The sequence below is a fragment of the Taudactylus pleione genome, unplaced genomic scaffold (genome assembly GCF_031769625.1).
Source record: "Taudactylus pleione unplaced genomic scaffold, aTauple2 ptg000043l, whole genome shotgun sequence".
Lineage (NCBI taxonomy): Eukaryota > Metazoa > Chordata > Amphibia > Anura > Myobatrachidae > Taudactylus > Taudactylus pleione.
In genome coordinates, this window is record NW_028284445.1 from 6739986 (window position 1) to 6752500 (window position 12515).

The 12515-nt window shown below is 40.4% G+C and overlaps 1 protein-coding gene across 11 annotated transcripts in view; it reads right to left on the minus strand.

The window, feature by feature from the left end:
- NBEA (neurobeachin) overlaps positions 1-12515 on the minus strand; it is a 634796-nt gene that overhangs the window by 253885 nt on the left and 368396 nt on the right. The gene's annotated exons all lie outside the window — the stretch shown is intronic.

Below are 12515 nucleotides of genomic sequence, written 5' to 3' on the forward strand. Positions count from 1 at the left end.
GCTGTGAATACTTATGTACATGTGATTTCTTAGTTTAATTACATTTGCAAAAATCTCCAAAATTTTTTTACACGTTGTCATTATGGGGTATTGTGTGTAGAATTTTGAGGACAAAAAATTAATTTACTCCATTTTGGAATAAGGCTGTAACATAACAAAATGTGGAAAAAGTGAAGCACTGTGAATACTTCCAGATGCACTGTAAATTCTATGGAATACTTGACGAGTATTTTGAGCAATTCTTCCAAAAGTTTTATTAAAATATGGGATCCTTGGACTTCAAACTTTCAGATGCCCCCAGCTTTTCTCTAATACTTGGTCATGAATATTCTATATGTTAGTTCTTTTAGGTCTATCCCTACGCATACATCTGGTTCTCCAAATATCGATGGTGTTATGCAGGAGTCCAGCTGGGAAACAACTTTCCTCTTCTCTATTTTCCCCTTTTACAAGGTTTGCCGCACCACACTCCTTTCTCTTTTGATTATTTTACGCTTTTCCTTTTCTCTCTGCTTTAATTGTTATAAAAAATGTTGATGGAAGTTTTTGCAACAAATTTTTCTCATACGAGATGTAATTTCGTATTATTTAATTTTCTGTTATTGTATTGCATATGCTCTAGTTTATTTTTCACTGTTTTTAAAGTCCTCTGCCCTTGCCAAAGTCTCTCAGATCATTACTCTTGCCCATTTTACCGGTTTCCAAAACATCAAATTCAAGAACTGAGTGTTCACTTGTTTCCTAATTTATCCCACCCCTTGACAGGTGCCATTGTAATGAGATAATCCAGGTTATTCACTTCACCTGTCAGTGGTTTTAATGTTATGGCTGATGGGTGTTTTTATCGCATATGAATATAATAAGTGGTCAGGAAAAGGTTAAACAACTCATAATAAATATACAGATGTGGCCTCATACATTTTGTCTCAATTCGCCAAGCAGCGCAGCTTGCTTGGTGTGAGTGTGCCGTCTGGTCCCATGCTAAGCTGCTAGCGACGGGCGTCTTTTTTTGCCGAAAATGTATTTAGGTTGCAATGTGATGGACCAGCAGACTGTGCGGTTTAATGTGATATATGACACTTGTATATCTGTGTGCACCGCAGTCTGTATTTGAAGCACAACAAAACTTGGATACAGATTCAGAGACTCAGTCGCACACAGATAAACAATTGTCACATATCATATTAATCAGCACAGTCCGCTGGTGTGTCCTAGTCGCATCGCATTGCCACTTAAACACATTTTCAGCAAAAAAAGAGATGCCAAAAAGACACCTGGTGCTGGCAGAGTCTCACGGTACCTGCTAAGAGGGGCTTTGTAGCACCACTGCAGCAATGATGTGTAAGGATACGTGTGTATATTATATTATAACCAGTAGGAGACAAAACCAAGCTTTCTAAGCACATTCTCTCACCGGTCTCTTCTTGCTGGCAGTTGCTCTTTGATCTCTCTAGTCCTTTGTGCTGATTGAGCACACAGATCCACACACAGCAGACTTGCTAGGAGAAGCTACTGTCACTGGGTATGCGCAACATCTCTGTTCCATCCCTTATACTGCATGTTGTAGCCACAGCTCTAGTAAAATCATATTATATATTACTGCTACTGTGATCATAACTGGAGCCATTGGCTGGGAGGTTTTCGGGCAACTGGAAACCTCCCCTGGATTCGCCTATGCAGAATACAAATTCAGTAAAATCTGTCCAATGGAACAACCTGGATAAATCTAGCAAAGTGATTACCTAACTGCAGGTATAGTCATGTCCTATCAGCAGTTGGGGCAATAGAACCAAACTTCATGATGAATAGATATCTGGAAACAGCACTTCCTTATGGGATGAATATTCAGCAACAGACATCATGTCTACACATATTGCTTTCTAATGATTTAATGTGCTGCCGTAAATAGTTATACAATCATCATAAGTTTTCATGCTCTACTACAGGGACACAATATAGGAACAGTACCTAATTCCATCTATATACTGCAGTCAGTCTAAAGCCAGGGAACACACTAGACTATGTCTAGTGTGTCAGACATATTTAGCGACGGGACCCGGCATCGGCAAGTGCACACACTTGCCAATGCCGGCAGCGACAGCAAGGGCTATGCTGCATTTGGCATTAAGGTCTGATGGAGGATGTCGCCGACGACGCGCGGGAGCGTGCATCGTCGGCGACATAGTGGGTACACACTAGACGATGTGCCGAATATTTTGCTCCGCTCGGCCGGATCGGACGACATATCTTCTAGTGTGTACCCAGCATAAGTAAGGCCTGATTTTCTGCCATTGGCTGATAGTAAGGGAAGAACAAAGAAGCCATTTTGAAATTGTTCCATGTGATCTTGGGTCTGATGGCATCTTATAAAGCCAGGCAAGCTCAAAATCGTGGATCTTTAAATGTAGTGAGCACTATTTATAATAAAGGAATGGAAGTAAATGTACCTTTTGAGAACCGAGATCGATTAGTTTTTTTAGGTTAAGTTTACTGCAAATGGAGAGAACACCAATCAAAAGCACATACTAAAGCTCAAACAGTAAATTATACCCCAAAGTGTTGGTAACTCCACACAGAAATGCATATCCCTACATTTTCTTTTTGTTTTCTACCCGTGCACGGGGGATTGTCAGATAAGAGCAGAGTAAGGGATTCCCAAAATATGATTGTTCCCAATATTAAAGAATTAAATGACCAGAATTACATTTATCCCCAACAGGAAATAAAATGTGGGTATAGCATGCAAGCATGGAGTATTCGCTTACCTTATGTGAGAGCCAATGTAAAGTGTTGTCTACCCATAGGACCACTATCAATAGTAATTTACTTACTTTCAGGTTTCTCTAATCCCAATAGCCTCTGGTCTATTGCCCAGATACAATCTGGCAGCAATGCAGTGGCACGGTGTCACCGGAACCCCCACCCCCAACAAGCCCACAGTGTTACCAATAGCTGACCGGTCTTCTACATTAACATTTGTCTATAAAAATGAGCGTAAATGGTAATCACAATTTACAAGCCTCCTAACAAACCTGGCCAGTGGCGTTGTGTCTTTACAAAATGTAACTTGAATCGCTTTTATATACGCTCTTGAACTAAAGACTATCCCGAATATATTCAGCAATCACATATATCCAGAAAAGAGGCTGTAATTCCCATAAATGGCCCAATAGTTATGACCCGTAGGCACATTTGTAAAATGCTATAGGGTTTTTTTCATATAGAAAGCTTAAGAGACAGAAAAATGCCTATGGGACAGCTTTAAAGATCAAGTAATGCCACTTATTGCCATAAATATATTACTAAACATCAAAGGTTTTGTATTATTGAGTGGAGTAATATGTATTACTTAACGTATTGTATGTTCTGGACAAATACCGCAAGGACCTAAAAACCTCAAAATAACTATCCCTATACAAGTTTGCCAATACATATGAATGTGTCCAGTGCATTTTAACCATATGTGAAGTGAATGAGCTAAGGCAGTGGTCTCCAACCTGTAGCTCGCAAGCTACCGGTAGCTCGCGGCTGTAATTTGAGTAGCTCGCCCAGCTGCAGTACTGCTCAGTCAACTAGAAGGAAGCGACCTCTGACAAAGCTGTGGGTGGAGCAACGGGGAAGCATGTCAGGTGATTGCTGTAGAACGGTACAATATGTTACGGACACCGTCTGGACATCACAGGAGTCAACTGCATTTGGGGCAAGTGACTCCCACCAAGCCCTGCTAGAAAAATCACACAGCAGCCCAGCTACTATATTTTGCTCCTCTACTGCACTTATCTCCTTGAAGCTGGTAATTAAAAGTGAAATGTGCAACGATATCACTGTATTAAGTGAATCCATTGTAGTTTTCTATGAAACATTCTTTTCATCTTCCTTAAATCATCTTCAATTTTTTTTTTAAATGTTAGTAGCGCTTCAGGCGGTTTCATTTTTCTGGAGTAGCTCACACCCCAACTAAGGTTGGTGAGCACTGAGCTAATGCACAGTGTTTCTAATAGTTTTCACATGTGACTTACAATTATGTTCTCTTCACACAAACATGCCAGTGGTAACCGGCCAACATTGGAGAATCTTCAGCTGTCTGTAATGGGATGGGGGTGTGGAGAGTAATACATTACTCTCTATCAGAGCTGCAGGAGTGTCAGGTAAACATTGAGCAATGTATTTTACCATCTTGGTTCATATCTGAACACTTTAACTTGGTAGTTTAGTGGTCTTTTAAGTATACATTTGATAAAATCAAGATAGCATTGTCTCATGCTGTTGGCATTTATTACTCGTTACAGAGAATGCCATATGTTCAGATTTCCCTACTCTACGCTGTTAGCCTTTATAGAACATATGCCTGCCTTTCCTTTGTTTAGCAAAACAAGTGATTAAACGTCATTCATTTTAAAAGTGCCATTAAATTGCTGAATATTAACTCATATGTCGCAGGTGAAACAGAACATCATATGACACATTAATACACAAATACAGATTTTTTTTTTTTTAGACAAAGAGGAGTGAAGACACTTTACATGATTAGGGTAAATTTACTGAAGTGAAGTGCTGGAGACATTTATAGTGAACAGGACCATGGCTTGGGAGAGTACGTGATTAACATCTGACTGCTGACCAGACAGTGGTCCTCTTATTTCTGTGTGATGGATACCGGTGGGTGCTGGGCCAGAAAGAAGACTGTCATAATAGTCAAAATATTGTACACTTCAATCAGAGCAGCATATATAAGCTGGTGATTATCAATATTATTTGTGACCTTGAGGCACAAGAAGTCTATGTTACAGAAGCAAGCTCAATTGCTAGTGTCAGCACCGATGTGAATGAGGTCCCCTTGTTATGCCAGATGGACATCCTGTGTCATCAAAATGTACTGTAAGAACTTCATGTTTATTTTAGGTAAGTTTCAGTTATATTGTAGAATTTATAATATTGCCGGCCTCTAATCATATGTAAATATGATCTTAGTGCTTAAAGGGTACACCTACAGTATATATGGGATTCTTATATAGTATATTATACTATTTTTGTCCTTATTTACCTATTTGGATGTGGCTCCTATCTGCAGGTTACCCTCTGTATCTTGGAGGTGTACGAGCGGGGGCTTCAGACTTGAGTGTTTTGATCAAAATATGAACAAAATCCCTATGCTGTCATCTGTTAGAATTGCATCTTCAGCAACAAATATGCCTCCCTGTTTTGTATTCATTAATGGCATCAAAATTGCAGCACAGCACAGCACAGCACAGCGCACACACACATATATAATGGGTAAAGTCAAGCATGGGTATATTTTAGTCCTGATTTTGTTTGATATATATCATTGTGAGGATGGGCAGCAAGCAAGTTGTACTTTATTATTGAAGAGTGCCGGTCATCGCAGAGACATATATATATATATATATATATATATATAATGTTATATGGCAATTCCACATAAAGACACATGTGCCATCTATGTACCTGAGATCATTACTCATTAGCACAATCTATTCTTTCCTTCTGGTTTGGTTATTGCAGGCATATGGGAATAAGCATAGCGAAAAATGCATTGTGTGTGAAGCAGTGATTTAACACTGTCACTGAAATGACACAGACTGATGGGTCCTGATCTATAATAAATTGTCCAGTTAATCCCCTATATGTCTTCCATACACTACATGGCTGTCTGTATAGTGAGATAGAACGGCCATACACCACCATAACCAAGTGTCTATATCATCAGACACCCTCTGTCTGGCGACTGGCAAATAACTCATTACTTGCAGTCTAGATTCTGAATGGATCTGACCTGAAATCATTAATCAACTTGAATGAAGAGGTGTAAACAGGATTCAGCATGGGAACCTACTGATTTAAAGCTTGCACCATAAACAAAATATTATGAACCACTTCAATATCTTTCTTTCAGCACAACATACAAAGCAATCCGATTGGATACATGCTTAATTCATACTTGCCTACTTTTTAAAGTCACGTTCATCACACCATGGGGTAGGGGCCACTATGACAATGTGTTTGTCCTATGCATTCAATTCTCATACTATAGGAGGTTCCACAACTACTGGAAGACTATTCCCTGCAGCCATTATTTTTAACCACTTAACTGGATTATTCTTTCCTCCTTTTAGAATGTATTTTTAAGACTGTATTTAAAAGTTTATTTAAAGAAAAAAAAAGATATATGTTCCTAGGGGGTGTTTTGCATTGTAATAGTACCCTCGACTGTAAACAGATCCCCAGGGGCAATAGATTCCCAAAGGCATTTTCCCCACCCGCTAGTGGTAATAGATCCCCAGTAGCAGAGGGCTTCCCCACAAACCAGTGTCCCTTAAGTACCCACACTTTTAGTAACCTCTCATGTACCATAAATATATATTCCCAAATTGGAGTCCCCCTCCCAAGAATCTACCAGTCCTGGACTCTTCCCCGAACCCCTGAAGGTGGTGGATATGGTGGTAAGGTGTCAAAGATAGATTTAATAGTTTCATATTTAATTTTTTTTTTTTTTTACAGTGGGCTCGGTGAGTGTTTTTAAAAAAAAATAATAATTCCAAGACCCTGGGCCCTTACCGTACAACGGGACCGGACACATCCAAGGAGAAGGTAAGTACAGAGTGTGAGTGTGCATAATAAAGTGTTACAACAGTCAGTGAGTGTCCTGTTGTGTTTGTTATATTTTATTTAAGGTGGAACTTAAGGTGCCAGTGGGTCCTTAATGTTAAAGCATGCTGGCACTTGTGATTCTACAAGTGCCTGTATGCCCAGACAAAGAACAATATTAAATCGATTTTTACTATTAACTATTTCAGTTATTTTAACCCTAAGAAGCCTGCACAGATCATAGTGATCTGTGCAGTGCTTCTCCCAAACTCACCTGCCTCATGCAGGTCTATTGTTTGGGTGGTTTTTCTGTCGGTTTTGTGGTCAATTATATTTTCGATTTTAAAATCAACTATTAGTAAATCTGGGGATTCTATAGTAATCTATGTAACAGTATCGATGTCTGTCCGATGTTCGATTTTGGTCGGGAGTCAAGTTTTTTTGGAAGATTATTATCCAGTTTTGACTTGAGTAAATCTAAGACTTGCAAAATCGACAGAAAATCGATAATACCCCCCCCCCCCCAAAAAGGGTTTGTTAAAAATTTACCTCTCAGAAACTTACTCCAAAAGGTGCATACACACGTAACGATTTTGTAACTATTATCTGTCAGATTTTCCCTTGAAAAGTGAACAAAAAAAGTTGCTTCCCTTAATGAAAATCGTTCAGTTGGTCAGTCAGAATGAATTACAAACAGGAACGCGCATGAACGACAATCGTTCATCGTTATAACTCAGAAACTGGACGATTCTTTCAACAATTGAACGATAACGATATAGTTAAATCGTTCAAAAAATCGTTGTGTGTGTATGCACCTTAAGTCTTCAGAAGCTTATTTTTACTTATTTCTGAAATTATTTCACTTATTTGTTCCTGTTTTTGGAACTAGCTATTAGAATGAAAAAATACACCAAATAAAAAGGTGCCGCTACTGCGTACTGCTGAGTGGCACCAGAAGTACAGCACCGCAAACATGTATTCTATTGGTTTGCCCCACTGTGACTACACTGCTCGCTCTCCCGTTACATCACAATTCATTCTGTATTGCGTGTCTAGAGTTTGGAATCCAACACACATTATTTTACATTTTGATGGATAACATTTCAGATTCTAAGCCAGCCAAGTCCTCTGTTTTCTTAAATCTGTAGTTACTCGGTTACCCTATTCCGGGTGATTATTCATGTCACAGTGTATAATCTGACATACTGTCCCGGCATCACAAGTTATTCCCTCCTATTCTACTACTAGATTTTATTTAAAAAAATTTTTTAATTCAGCATCTACCAAATACGCATTCAAAAATGTCTACAAATTTTTAAGTTAATCTGTAACCTACACTAAAATTAAGCATTAGCAATAACAAAACGGTATCTTTATTATGCCTATTAGCTGAATATTAAAGATGTAATTTTAGCACTGTTCATGCTTCATTTTAATGTAAATATTAGTATACAGATATATAGTCTATTTATTACAGCTGTTATTGGAAAAAAATAACTATATAATGATGTGCTGAATCCTAAATGGCAATGTAAAAAATACAATTTATTGATGGAGCAAAACTACCCCTATCCTTATCTAGTAGCAACATAGGATACTCAAACTTGGACTCATGCAATGGACAACATTCAACTAAGTCACTCCCATGATCCTCCACAACCAAAATTCAGGAGTTTGAATGTAAATTGATGAAGTTGTCGCCTCAATTTATCCATTCATCTCTGTTATTAATCTATAATTGCAGCTGTCTAAGAGCTGGGGTGAATTTTCTTGCGTTATGGGGTCCAGGGATGAAACCACAACACTTCTGCTAGTTTGGGGGAGAGAGTGGCTGCTCATTAACCTCATGTACCGGACACTTATTCACATCAGATACAGAATTTATGTGGGCGGAACGGATTTTGATATTTAGCCTATTAATCCATTAGGAGCTAGGAACATCCAAATGGTCCAACAACAAAGCCCAGTTTGAACTTACATATAAACAGTCATAACTGGCATGAAAAAAAGATACAAACACTTAAAATATTCAAGTAATGGTGCTCTAGATCCAGAACGGATCAATTTTGTGCAGACAAATTTCGCTGCCCCAATCGCCTGTAAAATTGGTTTGAGTGTTTTTTTGGCTACATACAGAACTTTCCCCATTTCAAGTCTTAATTGGTGGCACATCATACCCCTGGCTGTTTTGTTCCTTGTACTACTGGCCGTCCTCAGGTACAGATAGCAGACCGCCAACCAGAAACATTTCAATTTACTTTTCAAATATTCTCATCTGGACTTTATTGCCTGTATGTTTTTTTAAATTAGATTTTTCAAAGTAATTCGTCACAGAATGCAGAACCTTTTAAAAGAATGTTACAGCTCAGCTGTATGGAAACAGATGCTCGTTAACATTGCTATGAAAATACATATTGTCGAAAGGCAACTTGAAATTCAGACACACCAGTACAATAGGGACGATTAATAGGCTACCTGGCTCCTGTTTACGTAGTGCCAGTTTGAAAGAGTCAGGAAATACTAAAAAAAATTAAATAATAATAAAAAAACACACCAATACAAAACTAAAGCTTTGAAGATCACCCTGCTATATAAGAGCTGAAAAACTAATAAACTACCCATTGCTTTAGATTTCCACTTCAAACCAACTTCTCTCAAATGTGGTCTGAACCATGTGGCGCAACAGTATAAACTTCAATTAGGGGTTGTTCAAGACAAAAGCTGGTATTTTCATGGTGAGGGTTCCAGCTTAACAATTTCACAAATAGGTCACATTATATTCTTCATATGATGCAAAAACACAGAAATGAAAACCACATAGCAAATTTATAATTGTTATTTACTTTGCCCTAAAATAACTTACAACTCAATACAAGTAACCTCAACAGTGTAATGAATAATGGAGAAAGTTATTTTTTTCCTTTTCTTAAAAACAATACCATTGAGAACTAAAGAATAACAATATATCTAGAGGATAAAAAAAAAATCCCTACATTACCTGAATGGGCCTTTTGCAGCATCAGCTGGGATCAGTCTAAAAATGAGACCAGTTGGCTGCAATGAATCCAGATAAAACAGAGGGCCTGATTCAGACCCGCTCGCAAGCGGGTCGATGGTGTCCTAGTGCGCATGCGCACAACGGAGGGAGCTCCGTCGTGCGCATGCGCGAGACCTGCATAGCGATGGCTAGCCGTCGCTATGGGTCTCGCACCAAAGGGGGCGTGCTATCGATGGTGAGTGACAGCACGCCCTCTTTGGTGGGCGTGCCGGGGGCGTTGCTGCCCAGACGGAGGCGTTCCCATGGGAATGGCTACCGTCTGGGTCCGGCCCAACTGACATCACTAGTGATGTCAGTGGGAGTGCTTTTGGCTCTGATGGAGCCAAAAGCACTCCTGGGCTTGCGGCAGCGAGACCCTACCGCAGGGTCTCGTCGCAAGTCCGATGGTCGCGATGGTCTTGACCATCACGACCATCTTTTTGGGCGCTCGCATAAGCTGTGGGTGGTCACCCACAGCTATACGAGCGGCCAGGAGGCCGCTCCAATTTTAGGCAGGAGGGTCCTGATTCAGAGTGAGCGCTCTTGTCAGAGCGTCCGGCTCTGAATCAGGCCCAGAGGTCCTTATGATAGGAGCTCACCATCAAAGGACAAGCCAACCAACTGGAACTGCAAAATACTGAACACATGAAGAATCTTGGTGCTTTCCTGGATGGTGGCATGACACTTAAACATTAGGTATGGATACCCCTACTGCGCATACGTTAGCCTAGGTGTGCGACGGCGTACGCATTTGCGTATGACATCGCTATGATTAGAAACGGCTTCTGCGTTCCAGGATGGAGACTGGGAGGTGACCTAAGGTGAGTGCAAAAAAATGGGAAATCTCATGGGGGGTTATAGGCGTGTTGTGAGCGTGTTTTGGTACATGACTGCCATCTATTTCACAGAACCGCAGCCACAGTGGCCATATTTTGAGAAAGTTGCAGAGGATACTCTGAGAAAGCCAGAGTTTACTCAAGGAGTCAATGTTGCGACCGATGGTATGTCGATGTTGCAGCGGTCAGATCCACCTGCGGAGTTGACCACTGTTTAGATATGCCAAATGGGCTTTGCAGGGTTTACGCAGTTTTGCGCATGGTAGTGCGTAAAGGGAATTCTTAAACTGGCATTAGCATATGTTGGCAGGTGCGGATTCATAAGTAATCGCACCCGTGCATGAATAGCGTCCACATCTGAATCAGGCCCAGAACCAAGATCTAGCACTTCATTCCCTCAGAGGATCTGCCTGAAGTCATATACAGAACTGTATCATCACGCTTAGACTACTGCAATGCCCTGTACCTGGCTCTCCCAGCAAGTGCTTAACTCTCTTTTCTGTTAAGCTTATTCTGTATCTTGTGGGTTTTTTGTTGTTGTTTTTTTTAAGTAAAGCACTTTGAGACCTATTGGGAGAAAAGTGCTATATAAATAATATGATTATTATTGGTCACTAGCTGCTCTCCATAGAGGTAGCGGCATTGTGGTTCAAAGTACTTATGGGAAACATCCAGATACCCTCCCAGCATAGTCGCTTAAAAGTAATGATGGAAGTATGGAGACGTAATCCATCCCCACCAAGCTCCGGCAGGTGTACAGTCACCTACTGTAGTGCTTACTAGGTGTACAGATGCAGCTCGCTCTTTGGGCAGTTGAATCAAACCTGTAAACTACACAAATAAAGAAGTTGCCCTTAGCAACCAGATTCTAGCTATCATTTATCTAGTAAATTCCATAAACTGGTAGCTAGAAACTGATCGGTTGCTATGGGGAGCTTCTCCACAGTCCTCTTTAGAAGGATTGCTACATCTACCTGTATCCCCCTATGCAATGAACAAGGTATTGCTGACTTGCTGCTATGCAAGTTAACCAAGGTGGTGAGAGGGGGGAGCTGAAGGAGATCTGTAGTAGAAACCCCATACCAAAGATGGCACTCCCGACACATGGTGATGTCACATGGGTAGGATGATTCTCTATGGCATGGTCACTAACAGTCGCTTTCTCCAAGCTCTTACACCGATCCGGTTCTCTGACCAGTATTAGACTTCTGCAGTATTTGCATGTCAGCTGCACTCTCTCTCATGTTGTATTTACACCTTTAGGTATTACAATAAGTACCCGCCTCATGCACACGTTGTATAAACGAGGGCTTGCCCTGCGGTCATGCAATCAGCAAGTTGACAATGACTAGAAAGACGGTAATAATGTTAATACCAAAATGTTGACATTTTACATGTCGACACCTCCATCATGTTGACCTTATTATTATTATTACCAGTTATTTATATAGCGCATACATATTCCGCAGCGCTTTACAGAGAATATTTGTCAATTCACATTAGTCCCTGCCCCAGTGGAGCTTACAATCTATGTTCCCTATCACATGTGCACACATACACACTAGGGTTAATTTTTGTTGGGAGCCAATTAACCTACCAGTATATTTTTGGAGTGTGGGAGGAAACCAGAGTACCCGGAGGAAACCCACGCAAGCACAGGGAGAATAAACAAACTCTGCACAGTTAGAGCCGTGGTGGGAATCGAACCCACAAACTCAGTGCTGTGAGGTAGTAATGCTAACCATTACACCGTCTGTGCTGCCCAAATGACATGTCTACAGTTATAATAATGTCGACCATACAAATGTTAGGGTTAGCGAGAGGGTTGAAATAGGTGTCGGCATTGTGAATGTATCAACATGTAATCTGTCGACATAGAGTAGTCAACATGCTGAACGTCAACAAATCATACTGAACGCACCTTACACAATACTTCTAATTTACTATGAGCAGTGTGGACTTCTGCCTGTTACAGGGAATACTGAGCTCATGTGTGTTATTTCCCGTCTCCCGGCAGTGGCTTAAGCGTTCGCTGG